The sequence below is a fragment of the Anolis carolinensis genome, chromosome 2 (genome assembly GCF_035594765.1).
Source record: "Anolis carolinensis isolate JA03-04 chromosome 2, rAnoCar3.1.pri, whole genome shotgun sequence".
In the NCBI taxonomy this organism is placed as follows: Eukaryota; Metazoa; Chordata; class Lepidosauria; order Squamata; family Dactyloidae; genus Anolis; species Anolis carolinensis.
Genome location: NC_085842.1, coordinates 192,381,183 through 192,389,225, shown reverse-complemented (window position 1 = coordinate 192,389,225; position 8,043 = coordinate 192,381,183). Strand labels below are relative to the sequence as shown.

Below are 8,043 nucleotides of genomic sequence, written 5' to 3'. Positions count from 1 at the left end.
TCTACCCCGAGCTCCTTCGGTGGCAGGCATCGAGCCGCGGAGCTCCAGCAGTAGGTCCTGGGCTTACACGGAGGTGGTGAGTCCAGAAGCGCTCGGCCGGGACGGTCGCCTGGCGGTGGTGACCTGCCTCATTGTCCTGCGGTGGTGACCTGCCTCATCGTCCTGCGGTGGTGACCTGCATCATCGTCCTGCGGTGGTGACCTGCCTCATCGTCCTGCGGTGGTGACCTGCCTCATCGACCTGCGGTGGTGACCTCCCTTCACAGCGGGGAGGAGGCGTCTTTTCTCTCCTCCTTTCCAAAGCCAGCCTCGGTGCTCCTTCGGCGGCAGGCCTCGAGCCGCAGAGCACGAGGTGCTTGAAAATTTGGCGAAGTCGCCATTTTGGCAGTTTACGTCACTCGGGCAAGGGAGGTATCAGGTGGCAAGTTGCTGTCAGTTGGCATTTTGCAGCTTGCCCACCAAAGTCTGGCGCCAAAGGTCACAATCTTTGTAAAGTATAGTTACTTAGTGATATATATTGCTATGGTTAAGTGCTGTGAATTGTATTATATATTGAATTTGCCTTTATTGTAAGTTTACTTGCAGGTATATTGCATTTGCCTTTGTTGTAAATTTACTTGCTATTAAGAATACATAATGTCTATGCAATTTCAAGATGATGCAGATGGTATACCTCCTTCTGAGGCTGAAAGTAGGAATGAAAGGCCCCAAAGGATAAAGCACCCTTCAGCCAAGATGCTAGCCCATCTAATAGATGAAAAGGAGCTCCTCCATGTGAGGTTAGGTTCGGCATGGGAGCGAATTGTAACATTAATGGACAGAATTGAGAGCTTGGGTATTACAAGGGTGCCATCCATATTACAGACAGACCTTGAAGAGACCTTCGGTATTTGGAGGGGTTTGGTGTCTAAGATAGTCCAGGTCCTCGAGCGCATTAACGCCAAGGATTCAGTTAGAAATAGTGAGTGTCTTAGCTGACACTAATGAGAAAGAAAATAAGGTGAGGGCAATTCTAGATGCCTTGGAATTTAGTTCTTCATCTGTTAAAGGATAAAGGACGGCACGTTTCAGCTTTATAGTTTTTTTTTATTGTCTGGCGGACGGCACACTACCCCTCTATTCTGCCTTGGTCAGACCACACCTGGAATACTGTGTCCAATTCTGGGCACCGCAATTGAAGGGAGACGTTGACAAGCTGGAATGTGTCCAGAGGAGGGCAACTAAAATGATTAAGGGTCTGGAGAACAAGCCCTATGAGGAGCGGCTTAAAGAGCTGGGCATGTTTAGCCTGCAGAAGAGAAGGTTGAGAGGAGACATGATAGCCATGTACAAATACGTGAAGGGAAGTCATAGGGAGGAGGGAGCAAGCATGTTTTCTGCTGCCCTGGAGACTAGGACACGGAACAATGGCTTCAGACTACAGGAAAGGAGATTCCACCTGAACATCAGGAAGAACTTCCTCACTGTGAGAGCTGTTCGACAGTGGAACTCTCTACCCCAGACTGTGGTGGAGGCTCCTTCTTTGGAGGCTTTTAAACAGAGGCTGGATGGCCATCTGTCGGGGGTGCTTTGAATGCAATTTCCTGCTTCTTGGCAGGGGGTTGGATTGGATGGCCCATGAGGTCTCTTCCAACTCTACTATTCTATGATTCTATTATTCTAGTCATAAACTCATTCTTTCTCGAAGTGTCGCAGTCCCGCACCATGTAAGTGCAAGGTCATTAACCAGAGCACCCTCTGCCATTCACAGATCTCTTTGTGGAAATATCAACCAATTATTGTTGCCCATCCAAGCACACAGCATCACAAGGGGCCTTTCTGAGGTCAGACACCTGAGCATAAAGCAGTTGGTTACAGAAAAATGGGGGGGGGGGGGGGGGTTAGAATGACGCATGTATACATCCAAATGACATTTTGAAAGACTTGATATTATTTCCATCTATATGCAGTTGGACACTGCCTTTTACAAGATTACCATTCTGATTGAAGCATGAGAAGTGTTTTATGTTGTATTACTTTTGTTTCACTCGGTTTTCAATATGACAGTGAGATGACCTCAAGTGAAGAGATTTCAAAGGTACAGTGGAGTCTCACTTATCCAAGCTAAACGGGCCAGCAGAAGCTTGGATAAGGGAATATCTTGGATTATAAGGACAAATTAAGGAAAAGCCTATTAAACATCAAATTAGGTTATGATTTTACAAATTAAGCACCAAAACATCATGTTTTACAACAAATTTGACAGAAAAAGTAGTTCAATACGCAATAATGTTATGTTGTAATTACTGTATTTACAAATTTAGCATCAAAATATCATGATTTATTGAAAACATTGACTACAAAAATGGCTTGGATAATCCAGAGGCTTGGATAAGCGAGGCTTGGATAAGTGAGCCTATACTGTAATTCTCAAGAAAAAAATGTGTTAAATAAGGTGGATTTATTTTTTTTATTTTAAATGAAAGGACAAAAAAGTAGAAAGAGACATTCTAAAGTGCCACAGATTTTTCAGCCTTAGATTCAAGGCAAAGCTCAAGGCAATGTACTTTGAGATCCAGGGTTTGAAGTACTGTGCAGTAATCTACAGAGTGATTTTGTTAATTTCAATATATATTATCTGAGGTCATACTGAAATTCTGTATTTCTAACACATTTCCCAGAATCTCCTATCTAGTATGGCTTAATGACCAAGGTGGCTTGGGGGAAAAGTGGAAATTATTACCAATTTTCTCCCCAAGAAGTGTCGGCACCTTGTAATATATCTCTCTCTAACATTCTGAACCAAGTAAAAGACCTCTCCATTCATACATCCTGCTCATAACTTTTTCGGATTTCCCAGGGTTTTACCCCCACATTGGTTTTCAGTTGCTGAGCTTACCCTGGACCATGTAAATCATTATACAAAAGGGAGGCGCATATGCACATACACACTAAAAATCTCATAGTGAGGAGCATGGCCTCAGTTGGGCTGGTGGTTATTCTTTGGGACCAATTGTGCCTCACAACTCATCCCCTCGCTCCTATTGGTTAGTCTAAAAACAGTCATGTGCCTTGAAATGCAGCTAGGTGAAGCCACTAGACACTGAAAGGCTGGTCATGACTATAACCAGGTGAGTGAAAATAACTCATAGCTTGGTATTTCACATGTTTTGGACCAATACTCCCAGAATTCCTGCATTGCCTTAGTTTCTTGTAGTCGAAGTCCAAAGTATCTGGTCTAGAGATTATGATTTTAGCCATTGTGTAGCCTTGAAATCATTTAATCTGAAGGAAGAAGCTGCCAATGGAGCATGCCCACATCTTTCAATGTTTTCATGGAGTCCTACCTGCTTCAATAAAACCCTTGTCAGCTGCAAGGTATCTGTTTCTCTCTTATGTCCCTTGGATTCGAAGAGCCAAGGTTCCTTTCCATTCAGATGCATTCAAGCAGAGGTATAATATACATTAGTAACACAAAGACTACTAGGTGAAACTACTAGTAGGAGCTTCCAGTGGCTCAGTGTGATAAAGCACTGAGCTGCTGAACTGGGAGACCGAAAGGTCCCAGGTTCAAACCCGGGGAGCGGAGCGAGTGCCCGCTGTTAGCTCCAGCTTCTACCAACCTAGCAGTTCGAAAACATGTAAATGTGAGTAGATCAATAGGTACCGCTCCAGTGGGAAGGTAACAGTGTTCCATACAGTCATGCCGGCCACATGACCTTGGAAGTGTCTATGGACAACGCTGGCTCTTCGGCTTAGAAATGGAGATGAGCACCAACCCCCATAGTCGGACACGACTGGACTTAACGTCAGGGGAAACCTTTACCTTTACCTACTAGTAGGAACCACAGCTTTCATGAATCTCCTTTCATAGAAACACATCCCAGTTTTGGTGTCTTTTGAACTCTATTCTTTATAAGGTGTCAGCGATATTCCTGGTTCCTTGTAAAAAGAAGCATATAAAAGTTAATGACCTCTGTCTTGTGAATGATACAAGTGACATTTTGACAGCAGAAGACCAAAAGCAGGACAATTGAGGCCAGATTTAAATTGCTTTAAATTGTAGACATTCAAAATTAGAAAAAAAAATAAGTTCCTTAGCAGGAACTTCAGGCAATTCCATGTTTACTTTAATTTTGCAATGTGTATCATGGTATTGATTGCATCAGTACGGCTTGAGCATGGGACTATCCCCATTCAGCCCTGGAAATCCATTGGCTGATCTTAGACAAGTTACAATCCCTCAGCCTCAGAAGAAAGCAAAGACAAACTTTCTCTGAACAAATATGGCCAAGAAAACATTGAGATTGGATCACTTTAAAAGGTAAAGGTTTTCCCTGATGTTAAGTCCAGTCATGTCTGACTCTGGGGGTTGGTGCTCATCTCCATTTCTAAGCCGAAGAGCCGGCGTTGTCCGCAGACACCTCCAAGGTCATGTGGCCGGCATGACTGCATGGAGCCCCGTTACCTTCCTGCTGGAGCGGTACTTATTGATCTACTCACATTTGCATGTTTTTGAACTGCTAGGTTGGCAGGAGCTGGAGCTAACAGTGGGCGCTCACTCCGCTCCCGGGATTTGAACCTGCGATCTTTCGGTCTGCAAGTTCAGCAGATCAGCGCTTTAACGCACTTTGCCACCGGGGCTCTATGGGTCACTTTAGGGTTGTCATAAGTTGGAACCTACCTGAAGACATATATATAAATGTGAGGTGGGCTCTGAAAATTGCAAGACATTAAACTTGAGCTTCTCCACTTGCATTTAATAGTTTTGATTTATGGTGTCTCTCAGACCTGATTATCATTCAAAGATTAACAAAAATGTTCAATTATCCTAGGGGACGTGGGTGAAGACTGCAAAGTAGTTGTGAAAGTCCTCCTTGGTAGCCTGTGCTCAGGTTTCCTTGGGGGTTGAAAAAGGCAGCCATTGCAGATAATCTGGGAATGCAGGCCAAATACTTCTTGTATCACCTCAAGAAGAAGGGGAAATGGTTGCTCCACACCCAGACCTCAGCTTGACCATCAGAGTCCCAACCTCAGAGAAAGGTTATGGGATTCTCCCACCTTCAGCACAAGCATTGGACACCAACCTTTTCAATGCCACTCCAGTTCTGCCCACGTTCAGCTCAGAAAAGGACCTCTCTTCTTCAAATCCCCCCACAATTCGGGGTCTAAAGAACATGAATTCAGCTCTTTCACAGAATAATACCTCCACGCCAAGCTTCCTCAATGATGATGCAACTGACTTGAAAACAGCAAGTTTCGTGGGGCCGCAACATTCAGATCAAGACAGCCAAGTACCAGAGTCCTGCTCTTGCCTTCTTTTATCCACACTGGGGAACAGGGATAGTACCTGTATTATCTTTCCTGAAGATTCCCTTCCACTAGCCAAATCATCTTTTTTCTTGAATATGGCTGTAAAACAGGCAGAAGGGAGGAGGAAAGACATGGAGCGGCAGCTGTCTAGCATGGCGGCTAGGTTGAAAGCCATACAGGAACAGGAATGTCTGTGGTTACAAGAGCTGGTACCAGCCATATGTCAGGTTCATTTGGAGCTTGCAGATATTGGTCAGAGCCTGGGCCGGCTGGTACAGCCATTGGGGTCTCAGGCTCTGTCTCCCTTCCCCCCTGTTCTGGAGAAGATGGGCAGGAAAGCAAAGGAGAGCAATGCTGAGGGAAAGTCACCATTCTCCAAAGCATCTTCACATCCTTGCCAAGGATTGCCTGAGGAAATCTAAACATATACAGCTCAGAGCTGTGCTATATATTAAAGACATGACAGACAGAATAATGGATCATGTTTCACTGACATCTTATTCCCACCAGGCACTTTTTAAACTATTGCATCCAGTGTCCCCCAGCCAGGTTGACCACTGCAATTGAAATCACTTCTGCGGGGTCTAGTTACATATTTATTGTTGTATGTTGCGAAGAAGAGAAGTCGGAATGTTTATTTAATTTATATTATTATATTATAACTGCTGCCACCAATTCTAAAGATGTTTATAATACGGCCACCAGATGTAAAGGGGATTATCCATGCTTGCCACCACTGTGGGAAGATATAGCCACTAGCTACTTAGAGAGGAGACCTTTTAATTTTTTTTGTTTTTCTTCTTTCTTCTTGTTTGTTTTGATGGTAATATATATATGACAGAAGCTGCGATGTTGAAAAGAACAATAACACGTTTATTCTGGCACAAAGCTTAATGGTTACAGTAATGGTAACAGTTGCAAAGTTAGAATGAGGTGTTTCAAACTTCTTAAAATGTCACTTCTTTCTTTACTGCTCTAAATTGCAGTCACCCTATGAATTACAATCACAGATTATCTGTTCCTCATCAGGAGACAGACTATCTTAAAATAAGTCACCAAACTTATTTTAAATTGACTCAAAAATAAGCATTTAAGTCTCCCTGATCCCTTCAACTGAGGGTCAGTCTTCACTGTACCTCATCAGGGCACAGACTAACTGCTTCTTTTTCAAACCTGCACTTCTCCACCAAAACGGCAGTTGCCTCCGCTCACTTCTCCATGGCAACCAACTCATGAGTGCAAAGTAACTGAAACATTGACCCATTTAAAACGAAATTAAACATGACATCTGTAAACTAAAAAATTCACACTTCGTTACATATGTCTTCAAGTAATGTCTGGCTAATGGTCACCCTATCACAGGGGTTTCTGGGCTGAGAGTGTATGACTTGCCCAAGGTCACCTAGTGGCGGAACAAAGAATCAAACCCTTGTCTCCAGAATTCAGTCCAATGCTCTACACCAGGGGTCCTCAAACTTTTTAAGTGGAGGGCCGGTTCACAGTTCCTCAGACTGTTAGGGGGCCGGACTATGATGAAATAGTCCAAAATTAAGATTGTTGTTGTTGTGTGCCTTCAAGTTATTTCAGACTTAAGTCAACCCTAAATCTAAAGTTTAGGACAGGGGCCAGGTAAATGACCTTGGAGGGCCGCATCCGGCCCACGAGCCTTAGTTTGGGGACCCCTGATCTAAAGGATCTCATAAGACCATAGGTAAGCAAAGAGACCCTCAAAGACCATCTAGATGGTTTCATAAGACAATAGATGAGGAAAGGGGCTCCCAAAGGCCATCTAGACAATCTCATAAAACCATAGGTAAGGAAAGGGACCCTCAAAGGCCATCTAGACGGTCTCATAGGACCATAGGTAAGGAAAGTGGCCTTCAAAAACCATCTAGATGGTCTCATAAGACCATAGGTAAGCAAAAAGACCTCCAAAGACCAGGTAGACTTAGGTCAACCCTAAATCTAAAGTTTAGGACAGGGGCCAGGTAAATGACCTTGGAGGGCCGCATCCGGCCCTCGGGCCTTAGTTTGGGACCCCTGCTCTACACCATGCTGGTGATCCTGGTTACATATACAAAAATGGAGCACTAGCAGGGTGTTTTCTTTGCCAATGCTCTCTCCTTTGTGGATGGATGGCACTGCGCCATTTGGTTAGTGTGCTTTCTAATATAAATGTAACTAGGAACATGGCATCTGTTGCTATACCAGCAGGATAACAAGAGTTTTGTTGACAGTTGGATGAGACAACTGAGGCAATATTTAACTGTAATTGGCTTTACATAGGCTTGGCCACATTGCTTGCCAAACACTCCCCTGTAAAGGATCTTAAAGGTACATGTTTCACACACACACAGGCCTACCCAGTACATTTTGAACTATGAATTTGAATGTTACATTTAATTTTAGATCAGTGTCTTTTCATATATGGGTTTTAATGGTTTTATGTTTTAGCTATGTATTTTAACTATGTTCCACCCTTCCTTGTGCTTTGAGGAGGCAAATCAAATTATTTATTTATTGTTATCTATCTGTCTATCTATCTATCTATCTATCTATCTATCTATCTAATAAAAGTGAAAATATGTGTGTATGTATCTTGTATGTATTTTCCAAGATGGTTCCCACATCTAGAGAGCACTGCTGATGTTGGACCTGCACCAAACTTGGCACACATACCCATCATAACGAATTTTAAATACTGGAGGGGTTTGAAGGGGATAGACCCAGGATAATGGAAATTGTATTTCTC

At 43.4% G+C, this 8,043-nt stretch overlaps 1 long non-coding RNA gene across 1 annotated transcript; it reads left to right on the top strand.

Annotated features, from left to right (window-relative positions):
- The first annotated feature begins 1,113 nt into the window (after positions 1 to 1,113).
- Positions 1,114 to 5,768, top strand: LOC134296435 (uncharacterized). The gene is made up of 2 exons (XR_010003178.1): positions 1,114 to 3,109; positions 4,814 to 5,768. It is a non-coding gene; the product is annotated as an uncharacterized LOC134296435 (long non-coding RNA).
- The last annotated feature ends 2,275 nt before the right edge of the window (positions 5,769 to 8,043 follow it).